General features: G+C 46.3%; 1 non-coding gene across 1 annotated transcript; it reads left to right on the forward strand.

Annotated features, from left to right (window-relative positions):
- Positions 1-19,774: 19,774 nt before the first annotated feature.
- LOC147717920 (U6 spliceosomal RNA) lies at positions 19,775-19,882 on the forward strand. The gene has a single exon (XR_015296258.1). It is a non-coding gene; the product is annotated as a U6 spliceosomal RNA (small nuclear RNA).
- Positions 19,883-26,523: the final 6,641 nt, after the last annotated feature.

The following is a 26,523-nucleotide window of genomic DNA, read 5'->3' on the forward strand; positions in this document are numbered from 1 at the left end:
CTTTGGTATGATGTGAATACCATGTGACTTTGTATATAGTGCACGTCATTCCGTCAGTTTGTTCTCGTAAAAAAATAGGTTTCACCTGCGAAACGCGTTGAGCAAAGCCGTTGTGAAATAAAACACGCTTTGCATACTGAAAGTGGCCAATTTCTTGGCTTAGTCCACCTTTACTGGCATGTGCATTCACTTTGCTGACTATTACCAAGTGTGGCTAAGCAAACCTTTTAAGGTTGAAATGTAAGTGCCAAGACTAGAAAAATGTTTTTGTCACTTGTACATGGTAGGTTCAATTCAGGTGCAAACCGAAGAAATACACAGAAATTAGAGGGGAAAAAAATTCAATTGAAATTGACAGTTACTGAATCAGTTATGCCATTATTTCTGGATACACTGGTGTACTGTCCAGCTGCAATACATTTCTACTGTTTAAAATTAATATAAAGTGTGGGAAAATAAGAATTTCCCTGTGAATGTGAGGAGGCAAGTATTGAAAATGTTGGAAACGCCCTCAAGTTTAAAATGTGTAAGTGGACACATGCTTGTTTTTCCTATAGTTCACTGGGGCATTATCTACGTGCAGGCAATTTGTAGGTGCAGGGTAAGGCAAAACATTCTTACACCTGGGTACATAACTATAGGAGAAAGCCTGAAAATCATTAATTAAAAAGGCCACATTGAGTTTGGTGGACAAGGTCAAATTGGCCTATTGGGCAATCAGACAGTGCCCGAAGGGTTGGTGGCACAAGTCAGTGTGTGGGCCGGTCATTTAGGTGTTTGTGTTCCTGTTTTATGGTCTGCTGGGCCAGGTTTTAATGTTGATTATCCTGATATTAAAACAAACATTGCCTGCAGCAAGCTAAAATCCAGGCAGCCTCCCATACTTTGCAAAACACTCATACAGCGTATCCTTACAAGTTCAAAACTGTCCCAATTTGCAAATGTAGGTCACTTTTTGATTTTCTCATGGGGGCCACTTTGATTTTAGTACCCAGGCCTATTTTCTGTCCCATTCTGACTATTTGTGGGATGGGTGCACTGCCATTAATCGGTGATGCCTTTGCCAAACTCCAGTGAAACATGTGGTTCTCTTGCTCCATAGGGACACAGGGATATCTTTGTTTACACTGGCGGGGACTCACCTGGCCCTCTTCTGGATCTATCTACATACAGTAGGGGGACTGTCACCTGTTTTCCCTCCATGTGGCTGTCATGCCTCAGTGTGGCCACTGCGGATAGTGAGAATGCACAATGCCTCCCACATGCAGGGAGAACACTCACTGAGACTGCAGCCATTGACTTTTCATTTCTGAAACAAATTTCCATTATGGGAGATTATTTTCAGAAAACAAAAATCTTTGGCAAGCTGGTGCATCAAACATGGCGCCCACTCAGCAAAAGAGAGGTTCATTCAATGGAGCTACCACAGCAGCAGATTCTCTGAAGAAATAAGTGATACTCCCCTGCTCCCTAATATCGCAAGTGATCTGATGCCAAGGGAGTGGAGACCACAGCATCCAATGACCCCCATAGAGACTCTTTCTCTCTTTTGTATGAGTCATCACTGATGCAGATGACCAACCAAGGCCACCTCCTGCCTCTAATAACAAGATATGCAATTAACATTTAGTATCCCAACTGGTCTAACTTGGAGTCAATAGAGAGAGATATGTGTAAAACATTATCAAAAAGAGATAAGGAGCCTCTTTTGGTATTACATTTAAGTGCACATGGCATCATGTTTATTGTAGAAGTAAGGAGGAAAGACACACAATTAAAAAGAAATAATTTAGCAGTTATTGCAGCACTGCAAAGGGCAATTTAACACAATCAAGAAAAACCCAAATTGTACTTGGTGCTCATTGCGAATGAGTGAAGGCACGGTAGCAACACAAGTGACAATAATCAGCGACGGCAGCGCAGGTGACTGGTGATAATTATATACAGTGAGTAAAAGACAGCAAAAGGGTTCCTCATTTGTTTGAAATTGACTTCGGAAATGCAGGTATTGTTTTAGGAACCATATAGTCTGGGGCGCCTATGTTCGTGCTGGACGGTCGTCGGCGTTTCGATCCTTTTCAAATCAGGATCATCATCAGGACTTGGGTAAGGAACGCAAGTCTAGCGCCTGGTCCGGGGTTCGTGAGAATCCGAGGATGGGGAGCCAAATACGGAGAGAAAACAGTTGGCAGGGAAGGTGTTCGGGCAGTAGATCCGGAGATGGATCTTACTAGTCATCCAGGATGGGATCGGCAATCTGAGAGTCAATCTCCAAACTGTGAGGTCTCTGCAGGGGAATGAATCCGAGCTTGCAAGCTCAGATTCATTCCCCTACAGAGACCTCGCCGTTTGGAGATTCGACCGTCCAGCGCGAACATAGGCGCCCCAGACTATATGGTTCCTAAAATAATACCTGCATTTCCGAAGTCAATTTCAAACAAATGAGGAACCATTTTGCTGTCTTTTACTCACTGTATATAATTATCACCAGTCACCTGCGCCGCCGTCGCTGATTATTGTCACTTGTGTTGCTACCGTGCCGTTCACTCACTCGCACTGAGCACCAAGCACAATTTGGGTTTTTCTTGATTGTGTTAAATTGCCCTTTGCAGTGCTGCACTAACTGCAAAATTATTTATGTTTATTTGTGTGTCTTTCCTCCTTCTACAATAAATATGATGCCATGTGCACTTAAATGAAATACCCAAAGAGGCTCCTTATCTCCTTTTGATAATGTTTTACACATATCTCTCTCTGGTTGTCTCCAAGTTAGACCAGTTGGGATACTATATGTTAATTGCATACTCTCTACCCCAATCCCAACGTGGTTGAAGGGTTTACTCCTGTTGTTTTCACAAAATCTAATAACAAGAGGCAGGAGGTGGCCTTGGATGGTCATCTGCAACATCAACGGTCGAAGCTTGACTCGAAGTGTTGGAGATAGATTACTGATGGGTGCATGGTCTTGGTTTGGACCAGTGCACCCCCTCAAATAGCAGAATCATGCACCACGCCCCCACAGAAGGAATGCTGCTTGTCCTGCATCTGCATGGACTAACTCAGTGGTGTAGCACAGGCTTTGAAGTTAGTGCAGTATAAAGTTTTACTCAATGGGGTAAAGTAAAATAATGATACCCCCTCCGACCCCCACAGAAAGGAACGAAGGGGGCGTATCTTATGTCAGAGACATTCCTTGACCTTGGACTGAATGGGGGCCCCTGTACAGTTGAGCCGCAGGGTCTGCACTATGTCCCTGGTTTTATATATACACACACACACATACATACACACACACCTTGAACTATCCTGGCACCTTTCACAATTCCGCACTAGGTGGGTGTTACCAATGAACAGTGTGCCTGAATAATGGTTGGAGATGGTGCCCAACCAATCTGGGCTAAAATAACATTTTATGTTGTGTAAAAGTTATAAGCAAACAGGAAATAATCGTTCCCTTTTGTCAGAGGAAGATACCTCAGTTTGACATCCCCAGGGTAGGTTGCACAATATTTTTATTGGATTGAACGCTTTCAAACGGAACACATTTTTTCTGCATAGTCAGATGTGACAGGAAACTATTAACAATGCTGTCTGTTACCTTTCAGTGGGTTCCATACATGAGCTGTTTGGCAGGCACCATTGATGTGACGTGGGCAGGGGAACAGTACAGTGGTTTGCATTTGCCAAAATAAATAATCGCCTATGGTGAAACAAAGATTCATTCACCAAAAAACGTGCAGAAGAAAGAGAGAGTTTATTACAGGTCTAATAGCACAAGGAAAGGGCTCTTGTGAAATGTGTGGGACAGGAGAGTCGCAGCTGTAATGTAAGGTATTTGAAAATATTACAGCTCCTCTCCAAACAATGCAAAACACAGCCCAATACAAACCCTCAGGCCAACAGGGCCAGGCAATGAGAATCACCAAATGATGACAGGTACCCAGGGTAATAGGACCATAAAAATGGTAGAAAAGAACCATGCAGATACACCTAACATAACATATGACCGTCTGTTTGTTGTTGAGTCTTAGGGCCCGATGTAGGTGGCAAATACAGGTCGGAAAAGGCCGAATTCGGCCGTTTCCGACCGGTATTTGGCATCTTGAGATGTAGGGGGCCAGATTTGACAGATTCTGTAAATTTACCGAATCGGTAAATTTACAGAATCTGTAAAATACCGAATCAGTATTTTTACCGGTAATTCCCAGATGTAGGTGGGACTCTTCTGAGTCCCAAAGGCCCTACAAATTCGGTATTTTACCACCCAATCCAATTGGGTGTTAAAATACCGAATTCAGGTGTGCATGCACATGTGTGCATGCACACCTAGCCATGTGACAGACAGACATGCCCTTAGGGCATGTCTGTGTGCCACATGGCGCACATGCCTATTTTTGGGGTGCCAGAGGGTGTCAAAGTGACACCCCCTGCACCCTTGCAAAATTCGGTATTTACCGATTCTGTAATTACAGAATCGGTATTGCCCATTGATTCCTATGGGCTTTAAGGCCCATAGGAATCAATGGGCAATACCGAATCGGTATTTACAGATTCGGTAAATACCGAATCTTAACGATTCGGTATTTACAGAATCTGTAATACCTACATCTCCCCCCTTCATATTTACCGACTCTTAAATACCGAATTGGTAAAATTCGGTATTTAAGAGTCGGTAAATATGAATTACCTACATCTGGCCCCAAATCCAAAATCTGCATACACTTAAAAACTAACTCGGGTGGAATGCAGCTGTCAAGAGTTCAATAAAGCATATAACAGCGGGACTGGATCAGTGCCTCGTGCACATCAAAACACTAGTGCTCTCCTTACTTGGTGGTGATTCATACCTCAAGTCAGATAGGTCCTTTCTAAGCTGTTGATGTTGTATCATATTTTAAAAAGAGGATGAGGCCGATTTTGAACCAATAGTCTTGTTTTAAATTCAAGTTGCTAGACCTTGTTTCAGAATCTAGGACTGTATCCTGCTGAAGTGACTTAACCAATTCTCAAATTCCCATCTCTCCTCTGACAATGTGGACCGGTCTGTCGTGTGCAAGCAAAACCCACAGACCCCAGCAGCGTGAAGGCCCTGGGGCAAAGAGTCCTTTAATGAGGCATCTGTAATGATGTGCAATGACACTGTGATGTCATTTAGAAGTAAGTTATAGCAGAAGTTCTATAGAAGAAGGTTAGGTTTTTAAAAAATACATTAGTTCAGCTCAGGACATAGACAAGATTAGAAGCTGATGTGCGAGCTCCAATAAAAATATATATTTGAATAGCCCATACTGTTTCTAGAGGATCTTTTCACAATGGCGACTAGGGGAGAAGAACACGCATAAAGAATGAAGATTTTGTTTTTTGCTTTTGCGAGTTTTCCTTGCTGAAATGCGGTGATGAGCCCGTCATGGAGGGACCTCCAGAAACTAATGTGAGCTATTTTTGAGTGAGTAGTTGGCCGTCTATAAGGCTACAGTGAGGCTAAATTCAGAAAATACTGGCTAATTTAATTAAGGGATTAACAAGCGCGAGCTAAAGTCACTGTGAATACGCGCAAGCACCGCACTAGAAAGAGACAGTTGTGAAGGTGCGCAAGCGTGAGAATTTCACTATGGTAGCATGCGCAAAAGCGGAAGAAAATAATTGAAATACCGTGAGTGCTGCTTTAAAAGAAAACAACACGTAACACAAGCAAGCCTGCTGGAAACTAGAGAAGAAATGGCACAGTGAACAAACTCCGGACAGCCACGCAGCACACAAGGACGCCGTCCGCAACCACCACCACCTAATCAGGGCAGCCAAGAGGACCTCCTTCAAAGATCGCCTCAACAACAATGCACCCTCGTCGCCAAAATGTAGTACATAAAGGAAGTCCAGAAATCAGGAATATGCTAAGTTGCTTTATTCAGGATGGTTACAGGTTCAGGTATTAAGATGGCAAATAGAGACCCCACCAGGAGTGACCACCTTGTCACTCAGCCTGCCTCCAACTGCCGGTAGGCTCAGGCAAAACACCCAACATTCTATGATGTCACCAGGTAATCACAGTGACATCAAGAGAGCAACAAGGTTCAGGCACAACATATAGCAAGGAGCTCTTCAACATAGTGAAGGAACTCTTCAACTCCAGCTCCAATACCAACGACATCCCGCCGTCGCAAGCCCTGTGCGACTCCCTCGCCACCTTCTTCCAGCGCAAGATAGCAGACATCCACAACAGCTACAACATCCAGACAGCCCCAACAGACAGCAACACAACAGACCCTCCGTACACCATCGACCACGACCCCCTGCTAGCCTGGGCCAATGTGAGCATCTATGACACCATCAAGACCATGCGCACAATCCACTCCGGCTCTCTGTCAGACCCATTCCCGCACCACGTCTTCAACAGAGCAAGCAGCTCAATTGCACCCCACCTGCGCAACATCATCAATCTCTCCCTCAAGACCGCAAACTTTCCAGAGATCTGGAAACACGCCGAGATCAATGCCCTACTCAAAAAAACTAAGGCAGACCCAAGAGACCTCAAGAACTTCTGGCCCATCTCTCTGCTCCCCTTCCCGGCCAAGGTCCTCGAGAAATCCATCAACAGACAGCTAACCTGATACCTCGAAGAAAACAGAATCCTGGACCCTTTCCAGTCAGGGTTCCGCAGCAACCACAGCACCGAGACTGCCTCATCGCCGCCACCGACGACATCAGGACCCTGCTGGACAATGGCAAGACCGCAGGACTCATCCTACTAGACCTCTCTGCCGCCTTTGACACCGTCTGCCACTGCACACTACGCGCACGCCTCCATGCCGCAGGGATCCGAGACAAGGCTCTGGATTGGACCACCTCCTTCCTCTCCGGCAGAACCCAGAGTGACCGCCTCCCCCATTCCATTCCAAAGCCTCCGAGATCATCTGCGGCGTACCCCAGGGATCCTCCCTCAGCCCGACGCTGTTCAACATTTACATGAGCCCGCTCGCTCAATGTAGCTTGACAGCACAACCTCAACATAATCTCCTACACCGACGACACTCAGCTGATCCTCTCTCTCACCAAGGACCCCATCACCACCAAAGCCAACCTCCTTGAAGGAATGAAGGCCGTCACCGACTGGATGAAGACCAGCCGTCTAAAGCTGAACTCGGACAAGACGGAGGTCCTCATCCTCGGCTCCAACCCTTCAGCCTGGGACGACTCCTGTTGGCTGACGGCACTGGGGCAGCCCCGATACCCACCGACCACACACGCAACCTGGGAATCATCCTCGACTCAACGCTCTCAATGACCAAGCAAGTCAACGCTGTCTCCTCCTCCTGCTTCAACACCCTTCGCATGCTCCGCAAGATCCACAGATGCATCCCAACAGATACAAGAAAGACACTCACCCAGGCCCTCGTCAGCAGCAGACTCGACTACAGAAACACCCTCTATGGGGGAGCCCCGACCAAGCTCATCAAACAACTACAACGCATCCAAAATTCCTCGGCACGACTGATCCTCGACGTACCACGCCACGGCCACAACACCCCCCACCGGAGAAACCTGCACTGCCTCCCCGTCAACCCACGCATTCAAGGCACTCCACAAGACCTGCCCAGCCTACCTCAACAGACGGCTCTCCTTCTACATCCCCAACCGCCAGCTATGCTCCGCCGACCCCTCACTCGCCACCGTCCCATGCATCCGAAGAACAACCACTGGTAGGAGATCCTTCTCCCACCTCACCGCCAAGACGTGGAACACCCTCCCACTGAGCCTACGACAGACCCAAGACCTGCTGACCTTCAGAAGGATACTAAAGACCTGGCAATTCGATCAGCAGCACCCCCTCCCCCCCCCCCAGCGCATTGAGACCCTCGCGGGTATGTAGTGTGCTTTACAAATGATTGATTGATTGATTGTTTGATTGATTGATTGATTGATTGATTGATTGATGCGTTAAGGAAAAGGAAATAACGTGTTAAGGAAAAAAGCTGAAAAGATTAAAAGCCTATTCTATAGTGTATAACGCTCACGCATGCGTTATTGAAAGGAAGGAAGTGAAACCAAGTATAAAAAATAAACTGAAAATCATTTTTCACAGCATGTAACTCACACATAGATAGGAGAACATTCAAAACTGAGCAATGTAAATAAATATAAACATTTTAATATGAAAAAATATACATTACATATCTTTCAGTGAACAATACAAAGTTTTATATAATGCATTGAGGAAAATGTAACTGCAGAAGGCACAAGCAATGAAGTTGTTGTGAATATGAATTCAGACATGTACAATGAAGAAGATATTACTGGAAGCAGTTGTAGTACAATTTTTAGAAGACCATTACCCTTCAATGTTTCTTAAAAAGAAAATATTGCACAAAGATGGGAAAGTGGACAAGGAGGTTTAAAACACTTATTAAAGGCAACATGTAAGAAACACTCTGATGAACAAGCAATAGACCTAGTACTCAATCTTGTAGGAGATGATGTTGAAGATTTAATAGTTACATTCCCAGAGCATGAAAGAAATACTTATGAAGGGCTTATGAAATGTCTTAATGCAAAATGTGTCCCTCAAAGAAATCTAGACTTTGAAAGATATCATTTTAATATGGCATGTCAAGGAGAAAATGAAATAATGGATAATTATGTTACTAGGCTAAAAAAAGAGGCAATATGGCTGAGAGTAATGCAAGGATGTAAAATAATTCAGAAAAAAACTCCTAGAAAAGGCATATGACTTACAAGAGATAATGCGAATGGTGAAAACAGAAATGCAAGCCCAAAAACATGCTTCAAACATGGTAGGAGGAAGAGTTAAAGCAATTGAACAAATTAGAGAAATGTCAAAAAAGAAGAATGCAGGAGAGAACATTGAAACACAATCTAGAGGAAAAAGATTATGCTACAGGTGTGGATTTCAATTCCCACATCACAAAACATGTCCAGCAATAGGACAGCAATGTAAGGAATGTAGAAGATACAATCATTTTGCTAGTGTATGCAAATTTAAGAAGGAAAATAAAGAATTTGGAATAAGAAAAGAAAACTGGAAGCAAATTAACCCGAATACAAAAAAAAGGAAAACTTAAAGTATGTAAGACATATGGAAGAAATTGAAGGAGAGTCTGAAGAAGAATTGGAGCAATCAGAAAAAACTTTACATGATGCAAGAAAGCAGTGATTTTCAGCAACTCAATATGATTAAAAGAAAAGATATTTAAAAAAACACATCTGTGGATGTAATGGTTGGGTCAGAAAATGTTCCATTTGTTTTAGATAGTGGGCTTTCCTCATTAGGGAGTGGGAGGATGAGAAACTGGGATCTTTTTAATAGGATGATGTTCCTCCTCTGATAAAACATAGTTTACAGTATCCACAGCATTGACTCATTTTTTCTTTTTATCATCAGACATGTCCACCCCAGCTGCCTTTGCTTCTCCATTCTTTCATTTCAATTCTTAAATTAGCTTCTGGTGTCACATGTTTGTCCTTGTAGATTCTCAGTTTATGCTGTTTGCTTTATGCTTTCCACCATATGTTTTCGTCCTCTTCTCAGTTTTGGTCCTTCTCTTTCCACCTTGACCATTTTGCATGTAATAAAAGTTCTGTAAGACTTATCAAAGACATGTTCAACGAGCTTCATGGTGCTGAACAGCAAATTTACCAGTAATGCCACAAAACATAGTTTGGTCAAAAAGCCTGGAAAATTCTGTGCAAGATTATTGGTTAAAATGTTTTTAATTCCTTGCTCAAGATAATTGAATTAGATTTCATGGGTCTTTTGCAGAGACACCAGCTCCATAGCTCATATACAGCTATGGAGAAGGCCCTAGCTCCATTTTTGAGTGATCTCATTTTGTTACTTTGAGGAAGCTTTGGTGGGATGAGTGAAGTGTGCTTCCAGGATGGCACAGGGTAAGCATAGAGGTCAAAGTTCTGAGAGGTCAAGATGAACTTGTGGACACTTTTCACAGCTTTAAAGCAGATTTTTCTCCTTCAGGGGAGTTAATGAAGACATCTAAAGGCAAATGAGACATGCTTTCACGCGGATACTCCTGAAGTCAAACAGGTCTCAACATTTTGGATTATATGTAGACCATGCAAAAGTTTTTGAAGACAGGCAAGGTACATTGGTTTAGCATAATCCATCCTGTGCTGAATCAGGACATTTATAACAGGAATGTATAAATGAGAATCAAGGAAATGAGCGATTCAGCTGAGAATTTTCAGGTGGACAAATGAGTTGTTAGTGTTGGACGTATTTGCAAACATTGTACTTAGCCTCAGGCTGAAGTATAGGAGGAGTCCCAGGATCTCTACCATTTTTGCGGGGGCGGACAAGGTGCCCATTCCATCGGGCCTCTTGAGGTTGGTTTCAAGGGTAGTATGAGAAGAAGAAGTGTTCAGTTTTAGAAAATGCATGGACACCAACCGAGTGGTAGCCGAAAAGGCTTCCATCGCACCAGAGTTGTTACTGAGGGGACACCTGTATCATGGACAAGATGTCAAATATGAGCTGGGATGTGCCCCCAGAATATCAAGGTAGGAATCTTGATGGCACCAAATATCATGGACACAATGTTGAAGGCCAGAATATTGAAAGGTAAGTAAGTGTGTTTTCTATGCTTAACTTCCTAGATATGTACCTCGCTGATATATATATATCTTCAAAGTGCATCGATGTGGACTTAAGAATGGTATGTCTATACTTCGTCTATATTCACTTGCCTTCCGATATTTTGTCCCCCCGATCTTCTGTGCACAATATTAGTGTATCTCGGTATTCCTCGCCTTGACATTCCATCGTACAATCTTGAGCTGGGTGTTGTAGAACATGACCCCCAAGCAATGGAGCGAGAGAGGCACATGCGCAGAACTATGGGCTCAGATGTAAAAGAGGTAAGATGACTGATCCCTGCTCTGGCAATGACTTTAACCAGTTCAGAACTGTACCAGAGATACTAGTCTCAGCTCATAGGTTGATACAAATAGTGCTCTGACATTAGATATGTCTACCTTCTGTTGCATGTCATCTAATACAGGTAGCACTACTTCCTTTGTGTTGGTACAAGCTAGACATCTGCTCGGAAAGAGTCTAACCTGGTGTTTTCTGCTGCAGTTGTTTGTAAATGTCCAAATACTTGTTTTTTCTTTCCACGAGCGTGCTTAGATGTTGCAGCAAAAAAGATGTGGTGAAAATTCAGATCTAAGCTCACAAATTCAGAGCTTCTGAAGCAGTGCCTTCACAACTGCAGGCTTACAAACTCTGGGAACCATCTGTGAGTGAGGGAGCTGTTATAGAGCATAAGAAGTTTATTTTTGAAGGAAAAATGAAGCAGATTCATAAATCTGCCCGTGCAAATATTCAAATTGTTGGCACCTTACACAGCTGTCAGTTGGGCATCAGTTATAGGCTCAAAAGAGTCTAACCAGCATCTGGACAGACAAGGGTGAGACATTTGTGCAGTTCACAGGTGCTGATAAAAGTTCAATATATATAATATTCCTAATTTTTGATAACTTTTCTTCAAATGAACAAGACAACTCATTACAGAGTTGCCATGATGGAAGAATGGTAGACTGATAACGACAAGGAGACCTTATTTCAGTTACTAAATAAAATAGATAGAAATAACTATTGAAACGAAATAGTAGTATTACATCCTCAATATCCCATCTACCATCTATCCTCACCTCCTCACCTCCTCATCACCAATTGCACCTTCCTCATTGGCTTAACGCTTCTCCAGCATCCTAAACTCACTCATGGCCACCTCCCATGAAAGTGGCGTGGTTCATCATCAAGTCTCTCCACTCTGCTTTTCCATATTGCCAACGCCTACCTCGGCCAAGGTTCCTTTTTAGGCAGCTGGAAGACCAGGACCAGACTGATCCACCCCCTACTAAAGAAACCAACATCAGACCCAGCCGACCTGTCCACATACTCAAAACTGTGTGTTGGGAGAATCATTATCAGGCAGGTGCCACCCAGCTGCAGGAACATATAAGCAAGAATAACCTTCACTACAGTAAGGCTTTCGACCACCTTGCAGTACTTAAACAGTCGTTCTCCAAGTGATTGACAACACCTCCTCCTCAACAACACAAACATATCTCCTTTTGCTGCTCAATTCTCTCTGCAGTGTGTGACACAGTCAACCATTCAGCACTGACCCCCTTCTGTGGCACTATCCTACAATGGTTCACATCCTACCTTGCCAACTGACAGCAACTCATACAGATTGAAACCACTAGATCACAGACTTTCCGTGTTGCTTCTCTGTGTTGCATCCACCACCCCAACCCTTCATATGGTCTGTGCTGTTGTAGCCTTGTAGCCCATAAGACAACCGCATCACCTGCCTGGGTTACTGGTGCCCTGACTTCTGGACAAGGTCTGTATTGTAGCACTTCTGTATCAGCTAGCGTCAACAACATATGTCAAGCATTGGCAAAGCCAATAAGTCTCAGCTATGCAAGATCTACTGAAAATGTCAATATTTTTTTAGATATAGTGCACAGCAGCACGAGCTACTGTGCAACATGGCTTGAAGTCGAGAAAAAAAGTGCTATGGCGTGGCCTTCAATGAGGTGGGTAGTCTACCCCCCAAATAATAATCAATTTTTTAACAGTGGGTTTCAAAGGAAACCATAAATCCATTCTGTACACCCTTATTCTGACACCAAAGTCCACTCCTAAGTGGAGAAGTGTGGCTCAATGATTAGAGCGGCAGACCCTGATGCAGAGGTCTAGCCCGGGACCAGGGTTCAATTCCCCGCCTCGGCGGGCCTTGGGCTCAAAAATTCCACGGACCTGATAATTCTCGCCTCAGTGCCTATTCTAATCATGGAGTCCCACTCTGCAGCTCTGGGCAATAGCTTGCTTAATCTCCACAACGGCCCCCACAAGGCTAAGGATGCCTGGCCTCCACCTTGGGGGTGCCCAGGAGTGGACGCCTCACAGGGAAAGCCAGGATGGGTTCCGCAGCGGTATTCGTACAAGCGCCTTGAGACCCTTGTGGGTGAGTAGTGCGCTATACAAGTATCAATTTACATTTTACTCCTAAGGTAGTTAATACCTTTTTTCTTTTATTGCCTCATACCTATTCCGGAGTATCAAAGCAGAAATTTGATCTGCATGGTGAATAGAGACATGACTGTTAGACCGAGTTCAACTGGATACACAGCGAACCCCCCATCTAGTTCCCATTTCACTGCCTATTTGGTCACAAGGCTTTAGCAGAATTCATCCTGATGAGTTCACTTTTCAATAGACCAGAGGTGACATGTTTCTGCTCAAAGAGTTACAAAGATTGGGATCAGAGTATCTGCTTCCATGTTTCAGTCATCTTAAGGATACTTGTTGGATAAGGTGCAAGTTGGCTGATCAAAGGTTCTTCTCAGGGAGTCAGATTTTGCAGGTAGATGGGTACTTTGTTCAGGTTGGCCCTCTGAATGATACAAATGAATCTGAATGTTACCCCTGGTACCACTGTCAGTCAGAGTAACTCTTAAAGGCTGGTTTATTGTGGTTGGCCATCTAGCTCTCTAGCCTTCGCAGTTTGTAAGATCTTTTAGGGGACATGTGCAAAGTATATAGCATTGTAGGTAACCTATTACTCGGGACCTTGTGAGTGCCACCTGGTGATTGGTTTGCAGTAGTTGGGGCATATTTTCATTTGGATGCTTCCTTTTTGTCATGTGTCTGGAGAGTCTGAAGTTTGCTAACCATTCAGAAAGAAGGTTTCCAAGGTTGGTCTGTCCAAGTGTCTTGGCTTCTGGCTTAGCTCCATATATGCAGAGAAAGTTGGGGCATATTAGCAAGAGCCATATCGCTGCTTTAGCGGCACTTTTTGCCGCTAAAGCAGCGATATTTTTATCGCCCAATCAGCAAGCTGTCGCTAACAGCTGTTAGCGACAGCTTTCTGGCGAAAGTGACCGTTTTGGGGGCCGCGTTGCTTGTCAGCGATATTTATCCCTAATGACATGCAAAGTAAGCGTACCCGACTAAAAGACCACGAAAACAGCCGCCAACAGACCTAACGCTTAGTAGCAATGAGGCCCCTGGCCCGCTTAGCGATATAAAAAGTATCGCTAACCGAGGTTGTTGCAGGAATTTTTACACCTGCTAAAAACCTGACTTAGCCATTATACTCAATGGGAGGTGGATTCTAAGGCTGAATCCACCTCTGCCTATTAGCAAGGTTTAGCTAGCGATACATTTTTTATCGCTGTTTTACTTTGGTTTTTGGTGGATTTCGCCGCTATCGCGGGATCTTTTATTGCTTTGGAGAAAAACGTTGCTAATAACGCGCTAGCTCCGCGATAAGATCCAGCGATAGGAGGCGATAAAAAAATTGCGCTAAGCGAAGTTTGCGATAATTATCGCAAGTTGTTGCTAATATGCCCCGTTGTCTTTCTGGCAAGAGAAGCATGAAGGATTGAGAGAGGGCCTTCATCTGCTAATGTGCCTTACTGTAAAAACCTCTGCAGTCTTACCAGGCAGAGGAAAACATGTCTAATGCCTATGCCTCACAATCTGTGCCACCCTAACCCCTCACCACACCAAAGGCCTCTCTGCTATTGTCACACTGCCAGCAGCCCAGACAACCTGGCACAGACAGTTCAACTCACTTGTCCTTACTGCTGTACCTATTAAAGCAAGCCAACCAAGACAGACAGTCCCGATCTCTGGGCATCACTGTCACAAAATGCCTAACCGAAACACCAGGGGCCATATTACAGAAAGTGCCCTGTGGTGCATGGGGCATGTGCGCCCGCTTTGCACGCCCCGGGGCACTTTGGTATTGTTGAAGGGGCCGCAGACGCTTGTGCGGCCACTTCAGTAATACAGATAGCGGTGGCGCACATGTAGCACCAGCACTATAATTAGAGGGCATTCTGTTATTTGCATGGATCTTGGCCCCATGCAAATGAGTAAATCACTTTGCCTTTGTGCCGAAGCTGTATTATGGATGCCGGTGCAGAGGCAAACATGCCTTTAGGATGTGCACTGAAAGAGCCTCACACTAAAGGTGGCGCTTTTTCAGTGCACCTCCTAAAGTCGGCCCTTTGGAGGGGAGGAAGTGGGTCCAATGGACCCCCCCAGACATCCCCTTGCAAGCGTGTGCAGTCACTCACTGCACACGCTTGCAAGGGGATTTTGCCCCTTTCTTTAAAGTGAAGCCTGCACAGTCAAACACAGAACAGGTTTGAAGCAGCCACTCCGTATTTCACTTTAATGCGCTTCCTTGGGGGCACCGTATTCACAGTAATGGATCACTGACATAATATCGATTAAACTAATATAGAATTACAAAAATATCGAGGATAAAATATTGAATACAAAAATATCTAATTCCTATCTACAAACAGGTAAGTACAAAAATATCGGATCAAAAATATAGTTAGTCAAAATATAATTTTTTTTTAAATGGCTTAAAAATAATTTAAAATTAATGAAATATTATAAATAATTAACTAAAATATACCTAAAAATACTTAAATAACCTTAACATTTTTAAATAATTAATTTAAGTTATAAAAAAACATACCATTTTTTTGAGACATATATATATGTATTAACATAATATTACTAAAAAATATACAATATTTGTACCGTAGGATAGCTGAAGGGTAAAATATACTATTACCACTCCAGTGAGTGCAACAGTAGGGAAAGCGTTGGATAGCGTAGGGGTAAAAATTACTAATCCCACTCCAGAGAGTGCAACAGTAGGGAAAGCGTTGGATAGCGTAGAGGTTAAAATTATTATTCCCACTCCAGAGAGTGCAACAGTAGGGAAAGCATTGAATAGCGGAAAGGCAAAAATTACTATTCCCACTCCAGAGAGTGCAACAGTAGGGAAAGCGTTGGATAGCGGGAGGGTAAAAATTACTATTCCCACTCCAGTGAGTGCAACAGTAGGGAAAGCGTTGGGTAGCGTAGGGGTAAAAATTACTAGTCCCACTCCAGTGAGTGCAACAGTAGGGAAAGCGCTGGATAGCGTAGGTGTAAAAATTACTATTCCCACGCCAGAGAGTGCAACAGTAGGGAAAGCGTTGGATAGCCTAGGGGTAAAAATTACTATTCCCACTCTAGTGAGTGCAACAGACGGGAAAGAGTTGGATAACGGGAGGGTAAAATTTACTATTACCAATCCAGTGAGTGTAACAGTAGGGAAAGTAAATATTTAATATATTAATACAAATAAATTAAATATCAATACCAATAAAAAATGTATTAAAAGTAATTACCAATTTAATATATTAATAATCAATTAAAAATACAAATAAATATTAAATATTACAATGTATTGCCTATTAATATATATATTAATTAAAAATTAATTAACAATTAATTCAAAATAAATACAAATAATTAAATTAAAATATTTAATTAATTACAATTAAATTACTTCCCACCCTATTCCCCTAAAAACCCACAACCCAATATGGAAAATAAATTAATAAAATTAACATAATCATCAATTATTACAAATTAATTACCAATTACCAATTAATTAATTAGCAATTAAAAATTAATTAACAATAATTCAAAATAAATACCAATAAATAAATTAAAATATTTAATTAATTTTAATTAAATTACTTCCCACCCTATTCCCCTATAAACCCACAACCCGCTACGGAAAATAAATTAATAAAATTAACATAATTATCAATTAATCAATTATTAAAAATGAATTACCAATTAAAAATTTGAATAATTACCAACTAAAAATTAATTAACAATTAATTCAAAATAAATACCAATAAATAAATTACATTTTTTAATAAATTACAATTAAATTACTTCCCACCCTACTCCCTTATAAACCCACAACCCACTACAGAATTAAATTACGCGAAAATTAAATAACATAAAATTCATTACTTAAAATAAATTATAATAAAAATATACACTTTTCACACATATACTAACATACAAAACACTTTAAAAAATTTGATATTCTTAAAAATTCGATATATTTTAATACCTATATTATATACTTCGATATTTTGACTTTCTATATTTATAAAAATGGATATTAAATTACTTACCCTAAATTCAATATTTTTTTTTTGACTATATTTTGTCCATTCGATATTTTGTCCTTTCTATATTTTTACTTCGACATTAATGTAAGTCTATATTTTATATTCGATATTTTGTGTAGTTACCCACACTAATACAGCCCACCTTCCCTGGATGTCTACAGGTCACCAATGTAAAGGTGCGTTGTGGCACAAATAGGAAAAGTGCGCCATAGATATATATATATAATGTTATCTGGCCCCAGGGGTGCAAAGAGTGATTATGTCACAGCCTCACTGCCTACATCATATTAACCTTTGCTAACCAGGCACGACAGCCACTGTCTCTGGGCCTTAATGCCTACAATGCCTATAACTGAAAACCCTCATTTCTGGACTTTACTGCCCGCATTATTACAACATTACTAATGGACAAACAGCCTCTGTCCTTGCTCTTGCCTTTGCTGCCGTTCGCTCTCAACCCTTACCCCTCTTGTTACCTAGAAGATTGATTGCTGCTTCTGGAACCTTTCGGTACCTACTCTACACCTTTCTAGTGCTTTTAATACCATGGACTTCATGCTTTCTTCAGCTCGGGAGCATGCCTAGCCCATGGGCAGCGCGTCATTTGCAAAAGACTGCCGGTGCCCAAAGCAGTGCTCAGAAGTTGGGCCAGTCCCATTATATGTCAGTACACCAAATACCAAGGCTGCGTAGTCCTGAATCCACCTCAGGACTCTATAATCCACTGCCAGACACCTCCCTGCCCTTTTGTCTCACTCTTGCAGTTTCCTGTTTTCTCATTTCATGGCGTTTTGTCAGTTGTTCTCTTTCTCCGTCTTTCCCATTTGTGTGTTTTTCGTCTCTCACTCTCTGACAATGCCAGATAAGAAAAAACATGAGAGTCACCCCCAAAAATGAATGCCTGTGACCCATGTCAGCAACCACCTGCTCAAAATTTGGCACTGTTCATGGGTCTCAAACTTTAAGCACCACACAAGTACTCCAAGCTTCTGCTTCTTACAATTACAAGTATTCTTGAGGGCCTGGACCTCACACTTCCTGAATCTCTGTAGCCTGCCCAGCTAAAATAATATGTATTACCCCCAGGTCCCTCCGTCCTCGACACCTTCATAATAAACAAGTGGAGATGTCCATCTCCCGACAGAAAAAAACAACAAGAGGCATGCTGGGACACTAATACTGCCCCTCCCCCCGGGAGTACATAAGCAGTACTTACCCAGCAGACCTCCTGTTCTTTTTTTCTGTCTGTCGACAGAATGGTTGGTGTGCTGGTGCTGCTCCTGCTGGGCTTGAGTGGCTTTCTTCTTCCCCCCCGCCCTGCTGCCTGGCTGTTTGGGCGCGGGGTTCCCTGGACTGCCTCCTGGCCTGCCGGGCTTGCTGGGAGTCAGTCTGTCTTGGAGCCGGTGTTCTGCTGTGCACTTCGTGCACCTACCGGTCCTTTGAGGCTGGGGCTGGAGTTCCCGGGAAGTTGCTTCCGGGTCGAGGGCTCGGCTCCCCGAGCCTGGCCGGGGAGGCGTGCCTCGCTGGATGTGCTCATGCCGGTTTCCTGGTTTCCTTGCTGTTGGAGTGGGGGCCTTGTTCCTGGGGTTGGCCCCCACTCTGGGTGAGTCCCGCTTGCGGAGTTTTTTGTTGCTTTTGCTCTTGCTGCTTCTTGGCGCCCTGTTACAAAATGCTGGTGCTGCCCGGTCCCGGGGACGGCGGCTCCGGCCGCTTTTGCACTTCGTGCTCGTTGAGGGGCGGGGACTGGCCGCGGATTGCTTTGCTGGTTCCCCACTGACTGTTGGGGTTTGGGACTTGCACAGGACACGAGCGCCGCCCGGGTCCGGGCGTCTGCCGCGCTCCCGGTTCTGTTTGCCTTGCCGGTGTGGTGTGTGCGTTGTTTGGCCTCGCTTATGCCTGCTGTGTCCGTGTTTTCTCTCCCTTTGCAGGTTCCTTGCTCCCCTGGCTGCGGAGCAGCGGCGCCACGGATCTTCCCGGCGGTTCGAGGGGCTGCTGCAGGACAGAGTTCGGTGGTTGGTGTAACTCTGTCGTCTTGTTGCCGTTTGCTGGTCATTCACGGTGACGCGCCAGGATTGTGGGGAGGGGTGAGCCCGATATTCTTTGGGTTTGTGACATGGGGCCACATGGGATGCTTTCTGTGTGCCTTTGTGTTGGGTATCGATATGCATCTGTTGTTACTACGCCCTGTTGCCCCGCTGCTGGTGTGGCCATACGGTGGCTGCTTGCTCTTGTTTTTTGCCCTTGCACTGCTGTGGTCTCGTGCGCTGGGGTTCCGTTTTTCTTCCCTGCTTTGTCACGGGAGGACGGTGGTGTTTGTGCAGTTTTTTCCACAGGGTTGCGGTGGGAGCCTTGTTGTGCTGCGTGGCCCCCGCTCTGGCTGTTTTCTTCCCCTTTTTTTCTGCTAGGGGATCCTGCTGCCCTGCTGGTGTCTGGCCTGCTGTAGTGGCGGGCGGCCCTTCTTCCCTTCTTCCTTTGGGATGTCTGCTGCTGCCTTTGGGTGCCCCGCGCTGCTTCCTTCCTGTGGGGGCTTGGTGGGGGGTGCGTTTGTGTGCCTTTGGTCACTCTGCTGTCCTAGTGTTCGGACTGCCCTTGCTGGTGTGTCTTTCCTTCGTTCTGTTTTTGGCCTGGATTGCTCAGTCTGTAGAGCATCTGCCTTTTGATCTGAGGGTCCTGGTTCTGGTCCCTGTTCTGGCACCGCGTGTCCGACCCTCCATGTGCCTTTTTGGCGCTCGCTTCGGCAGCACGTATGCTGACTTTGGAGCGATACAGAGCAGATTAGCATGGCCCCTGCGCAGGGATGACACTGCTCCTTCCTGAGATATGCACGGTTGTGCTGTTGGTGGGTGCTACTGGGTTGGTTCTGCTGGTCGCAATCCCTGTCGCACGTGTCTGGTGCCCTCTCTGTCTCTTTCGCCCCTTTTTTGGCCCTGGCCTTTCCACGCTCGGCCTGTTGGGTTTCGGGGGTTGGCGTCCCTGGGTTGCCGTTCTTTTTTGACGGGCTACAGGTGGGTTTTGTGGCTGTTGGTCTCGGGCACTGGGGTGCCGTGTTCCTTTCCCTGTCCCTCGCCTGTCTGTAGGTGTTCTGGGTTGGCTTTGGCTGCTCGTGCACCTGCGCCCTTCCCTGATCGGTGCTGCCTTTTCCATGTGCCTGTGCGGGCCTTGTTTTGCTGTTGGTCCCCGCTCTGGCTGTTTCGCCCCATTTCTCTTCATGGGCTGGTCCTGGTTGTGGGTGCTGGCTGCCCTGGCTTTGCCGTGTTCAGGCCTCTTGTTCGCCTGGGGGTGCCGTGGTTGGTGCTGGGTCCTCCTCCTGGGGGTGCATGCGTTCGGCGCTGTGCTTCGTCCCCTCTTCTATTTTGGCTGGTCTTCCTGCTGCTTCCATTGCCCACGCTGCTTGCTTCCTGTGGGTGCTCGGTGGGAGTTGTTCTGTGTACTCTGTTGCCCCCCCGCGCGGTGGTCTGGTGGGTGCTGGTTGGCCTTGCCCTCTGCTACTCGTCTGTTTGGGGGTGGCTTCTTCGGCGTCCTTATCTGTGGGTGGCCTTCTCTCCTCGGAGGGCTGGCTGTGGTGGCCTTGCTCCGGTGGCGTGCCCTGGCTCTTCACCTCCGCTTCCTGGCTTCTTTCAGCTTGGTCGGCTGCGCCTGGTTCCTGTCCTTGGTTGGTTGCCGGTGTCGTGCCAAGGGGGTCTCTCGGGTGCTTTGTCCCCTCTGACTGCGCTTGGGTGGCTTGTGCTGCCTTGGGTGCGGCTGTTCTGTTCCAGCCCTGCCTGCTCCTGTGAGCGTCTGTTCCCTGCTTGGTGCCTGTTTGTGGCGGCTGCCTGGGGCTTCCTGTTGGTGTGGGCTTCCCTTGCTCCCGCTTGGGGCTTGTGGTGTTGTCCGGGGGCTTTTCTATGTGCCTGGCTTGGCTGCTTCGGCGTTGGCTCCCCCGGGGCTGGCCTTTGTCTGTCTGCCCATCCATTTTCTGTCGGGGTGCCTGCCTGGTTTGTTCCTGGCTGGGGCCTCCGGGCTGCTGCGGGTTCCTGTCTTGCCTCCTGTTCACCGGGTTGGTGTGCTGTCCCTGTGCTCCACTGTCTGCTCTATGTTGGGCTTGGTCGGGCCGGGTTGGTCCCTGCCTGGCCTTCTGGGGCTGCTGGGGGCTGTTGTCTTACGGGTCCGTCTCCTGTTGGGGGTGTTTGCTCCCTGGGTTGTTCGGGTCTCGTCTGGTTCCCTTGGTGGGTGCCTGGCTGTAGTTTCTGCTGCTGCTACCCGCTCCTGCTTGTGGTGCTCCTTTTTTGGGCTCTGCTTCCCTGCTGGTGCCCCTTTGGGCCCTGGCGGGGTGTTCTGTGTTGGGGCCGCTTCCTGGTGGTTCCTTCTGGGCCTTCTCCTGCTGTTGGTTCTCTTCCCGGGCTTGTTTACCGGTGTTGTGGGACTGTGTGGGGTTCTGTAGCTTCGGTTCTGTCGGCTTCTTGCTGGCTGTGTGTGAGGCTTTGGGCTGGGTCTTCTGGGTTTTCGGGCTGTGCTGTCCCTTTTTGGCCTGCTCTGGGGGTTGTTGCCGGCCTTTCCGGGTTCTTCCTGGTTTTGTGGCCCTGGCTCGCTCCTTCCTCCCCTGCTTTACCGGGTTTTGTTCCCTGTGTGGGTCTGTTTGGCTGCCCCTCCCTCTCTGGTTGGGGTGCTGTTCTGTGGTGCTCGTGCCTCTGCGAGTTCCTCCCTCCGGGCTGCGGGTTGTCTGTGGTTTCCTGCTGCTTGGTCCTCTGCTCTCCTTCGGGGTTTGCTTGGCCTGCTGTTTCTCCTGCGTGGTCGGGTTGCTTGGCTCTGGTCCTGGCTTCCCGGTTCTGTTGGGGTTTTTTGGCCTCTTTTTTGCGGTTTGCTTGGCTCCTCTCCGGCGTTGCTGGGTTGGGGCCTTGTGTTTGTGGTCTGGGTGCTGTGCTCCCTGGTCTTTCTTTTCCCGCTGCTCCTGTCCTTGCTGCTTGCCTGGCCTGAGTGTGGGGTTGCTGTGTCTTTTGGGCGCCTTCTTTGTGCTGCCCTCTGTGCCTCGTTGGCCGGCTGCTGGGGTTTCCCGGTTGCTCTGTGCTCCCCTCCTGACTTGTGTTCCATCCCTTTGGGGTTGGGGTTTTCTGGGCTTGAGGTCGGTTTCTCTGTCCCCGACCTGGTTGTGTTTTCTTTGTTGCTGGTTTTCGGGTCTGGTTGGCCTCTCCTTGTTTGGTGGGCTTCCGGCTGGGTTCTGGGGTTCCGTCCTGTCCCTGTCTTTTGGGTCAGGTTATCGGTCCTGTTCGGCTCCTGGGTGCTTGTTGCCTCCTGGGCCTCCTCGGGGGGGGGTTCCTCCTCGGTTCTCTTGGGCTCGAGTCCTTTCTTTTCCGAGTTTGGCCTTGTTTCTGGCCTGTGTTTCTCCTTCCTTTATGGGCTGGGTGCTTATGCCTGCGCTCTGTTGGCCATTCCTTCTTTGGCTTCTTCCAGGTTGTCTCGTCTTCCTGGTGGGTCTGCCTGGCCCTGTGTGTCCTTCCTGCTGGTTCTGACCTGGGCGGTCTTCTCCGGTGGGTTGTTTTGGCTGGTCTTGGTGTCCTGGTCCTGGTCCCGGTACCGGTTGCCTGTTTCTCGGGTTGGCGGCCTCCTTTCTTTGGTGCCCTGGCCTTGTTTCTTTCTCCCCGGTCCTTGTCCCTGCTGTCTTGTTCGGGGTTGCGGGCCGGAGGTTGCTGCGGTCTTCATTTCCTCCTTCTCGGTGCTCCCTTGGGTGGCTGCTTTTTTGTGGTTTCCTGGGTGTGCTTTTGCGTGCGGAAGGCCGGGTTTCTGCTTTGGTATTCTCCACTTGTTTATTATGAAGGTGTCGAGGACGGAGGGACCTGGGGGTAATGTCCTAGTAATCTTCATTACTCCGGGTCCCGTAGTCCTCGACACCTTCATACGCCACTCCCTCCCTCCCGGGCGGCCGGCCTTCCTGTCTGGGCTTGTTAGTACAGGAGGTCTGCTGGGTAAGTACTGCTTATGTACTCCCGGGGGGAGGGGCAGTATTAGTGTCCCAGCATGCCTCTTGTTGTTTTTTTCTGTCGGGAGATGGACATCTCCAATTGTTTATTATGAAGGTGTCGAGGACTACGGGACCCGGAGTAATGAAGATTACCATATGTAATAGGACATTCCTGACAGTCTCAGAAAGAATTTGATATTTTCCCAATATTCGTATATCTCCACTTAAGTTGTGGGAGATGTGTGGACCACAGCCTGCCTTTTTCTTCCACTCATGACTGTAAGGAGGTGCATATCTGTACTTCCTGAGGGCCAAGGAGAATTGAGCAGGCTGTGATGATAGGGGGGGTTGTAAAAATGTAACATAGTGCTTCGAGCCCCAGGATCTGAAATCCACCTGCACCTCTTTAGTGATCCAAGACCCAGGGTCTCACACCTGTCTGCACCTCTCTAGTGCTCCAAGACCCAGGGCCTCACACCTACATGAACCTCTCTAGTGCTCCAAGAACCAGGGTCTCACACCTATCTGCACCTCTCTATTGCTCCAAGACCCAGGGTCTCACATCTACCTGCACCTCTCTAGTGCTCCAAGACCCTGAACACCACCCTTCCCGTCTCTCTCCGGTGTGCTTAACCTGAGGACCTTGTGATATCTGTACCTGTCTAGTGCTCCGGACCCCTGCTACTTACACTTCTTAGGGCTGTGAAGCTCTGGATCCAAACCTTCTTGTGTGTTTCTCCAGAGTAATGTACGATTAGACTGCCGTATGAGATTGTAAAAGAGACTGCTAAGCCCTGATGAAGTTCCAAAAGGAACGAAACGCGTTTGCTGAGGCCTTTTAAAGTTTGAATAAATAAAGGATTGATTTTTCACAATATAACAAAGTTTTGGACTTTTATCTTTGGTGCATCATCCTTGTCTTCAAAACACTTCCAAGTAGTCCAAGATCCTGGACCTCACACTTCCGGCCTTTTTTTGAGTGTGCTTAATCTGAGGGACTCACACCATCCGAACATCCGAACCCTACTGGACAATGGAAAAACAGTCGCCCTCATCCTCCTTGACCTGTCCGCAGCATTCGACACAGTCTGCCATAGCACCCTATTACAGCGCCTCAGTAACATCGGAATCCAAGGAAAAGCACTGGATTGGATCACCTCCTTCCTCACCGGAAGAACTCAGAGAGTCAGGCTCCCTCCTTTCAAATCAGAGGCCTCTGAAGTCATCTGCGGCGTGCCGCAAGGATCATCACTCAGCCCCACCCTCTTCAACGTATACATGAGCCCCCTCGCAGCCATCGTTCGCCAACACAATCTCAACATCATCTCCTACGCTGACGACACCCAACTGATCCTCTCACTCACCAAGAACCCCAACACCGCCAAAAACAACTTACACGAAGGAATGAAAGAAGTAGCCGAGTGGATGAAACACAGCCGTCTGAAACTGAACTCAGACAAAACAGAAGTCCTAATCTTAGGTACCTCCCCCTCCGCCTGGGACGACTCTTGGTGGCCAGAGGCCCTTGGAAAAGCACCCATCCCGACGGACCACGCACGGAACCTGGGCGTCATCCTGGACTCCTCACTCTCAATGACCAGACAAGTCAACGCTGTCTCATCATCCTGCTTCAACATTCTTCGCATGCTTAAAAAAACTTTTCGCTGGATCCCCACCGAAACTAGAAAAACGGTCACTCACGCACTTGTCACGAGTCGCCTGGACTACGGAAACACCCTATACGCCGGTTCCACCGCAAAACTCCAGAAAAAACTCCAACGCATCCAGAACGCCTCAGCCAGGCTCATACTTGATATCCCGCGTAAAGAACACATCTCTGGTCACCTGAAAAACCTCCACTGGCTCCCCGTGAATAAGAGAATTACCTTCCGCCTATTAACCCACGCACACAAAGCACTTTACGATCTTGGACCCGAATGCCTCAACACACGTCTGTCTTTCTACACCCCCTCCCGTCAACTACGTTCCTCCAACCAAGCCCTGGCCACTGTTCCCCGCATCAACAAAGCCACCATGGGAGGTAGATCCTTCTCCTACCTGGCAGCCAAAACCTGGAACTCTCTCCCCACTCACCTTCGGCTTACTCAGAACCACCTAGCATTCAGAAAGCAACTTAAAACTTGGATATTCGACAAGTAATTTTCCCCCTTCCTCAAGCGCCTTGAGACCCTATGGGTATGTAGCGCGCTATATAAATTTCTGACTTGACTTGACTTGACACCATGGGGACCTCTCTTGTGCTCCAAGCCACTGGCATTCATAGTCCTGCCTTTATCCAGCGTCCTCCACAGTGGGGCTCACATTTTCCACCCGCCTCTAATGCTTCAAACCCCTAGTGCTTACAAGTCTTAGTGCAATGAAGCCCTGGACCTCAATGAGCTCTGCAATGCAAAAACTGTCAATACAAAATCACAACAGCTCATTAATGCAATGAGGTTCTCTTTCAAGAAAGTAAACAAGTGCTTTTAAGATTATAAAATTCCCGAGGATTTTCACAGTAAACACAAGTATTAATCTACCTACCTACCAATGAACACCAAACAAAATGAGTTTGCATATAAAGTTTGTTAAGCTCTCACCTGCCACTGTGCTGCGGGTTTGTTTAATTTTTATTATTCCTTCGAGCCTGAAACTCAACTACGTACCTGGGATGGAGTGTTGGTTCTTGTGACGGGGATGCAGTTAAAGCAGGCGCTTCCCAATTTTAATTAATATACTAATTGTGAACATTTAGAAATCTTTTAACATTTTTAACATTATCTCTTCCTCATGTTCTCGCCTGTACCCTCTGTCAGCGCTGGGACGCTCATGGGCAGCCATGCGCTTTAGAAATCTTTTAACATTTTTACCATTTTTTAACATTTATTGCTGCACTTATTTGCATGAAATATACAAATGATGTTGTATAAAGGAGAGGCACATTGTTATATTGTTGCACCGTGTGCACGACTACAAGTCCTCCATATTACCCAGTTGGGAGCCCGTTACATAAACAGCATGCGGGTGATAAGTGCAGGAGGCCACCACTGGCCACCATCTCCAATAGCAGCCAGTACACCAACAGAGAAAGTCTCAACCATGATTCTCTGATTGCATGATTCTTCATCCTTCCACAGAGAGGTTTTAAAGCCACCTCAGAAGAGCGGGAGACCTCAAGACCTCCTACATAGATGGTGGTCTGGTAGTGCCAGTGCATAAATATATGATGTCACAGCAGCCTTAGTGCTATGCATAATGCAAGTGTCTTATTATCAAAGAAGAGTGATATTGTGCAGCATACTTTAAGGGGCTTCATGTGGGTCACTGCCCCCCCTCCTTGGGCAAGGGTATTTGCACTCATTCCTATGAGTGGAAGTGCATGATATGATTCCCCCACTCATCAAAATATATGACATCTGTGTCCTACTTGGATTGGTTCTTATAGGAAATTGGATTATTATTTGAGGTGGCTGACTGCCCACCACAAGGAGCAATCACTGCCCTTGTCAGAGTGACACACTAAATGAAGCTGAGCTCCA

The sequence above is a fragment of the Lissotriton vulgaris genome, chromosome 5, assembly GCF_964263255.1.
Source record: "Lissotriton vulgaris chromosome 5, aLisVul1.2, whole genome shotgun sequence".
Taxonomy (NCBI): Eukaryota; Metazoa; Chordata; class Amphibia; order Caudata; family Salamandridae; genus Lissotriton; species Lissotriton vulgaris.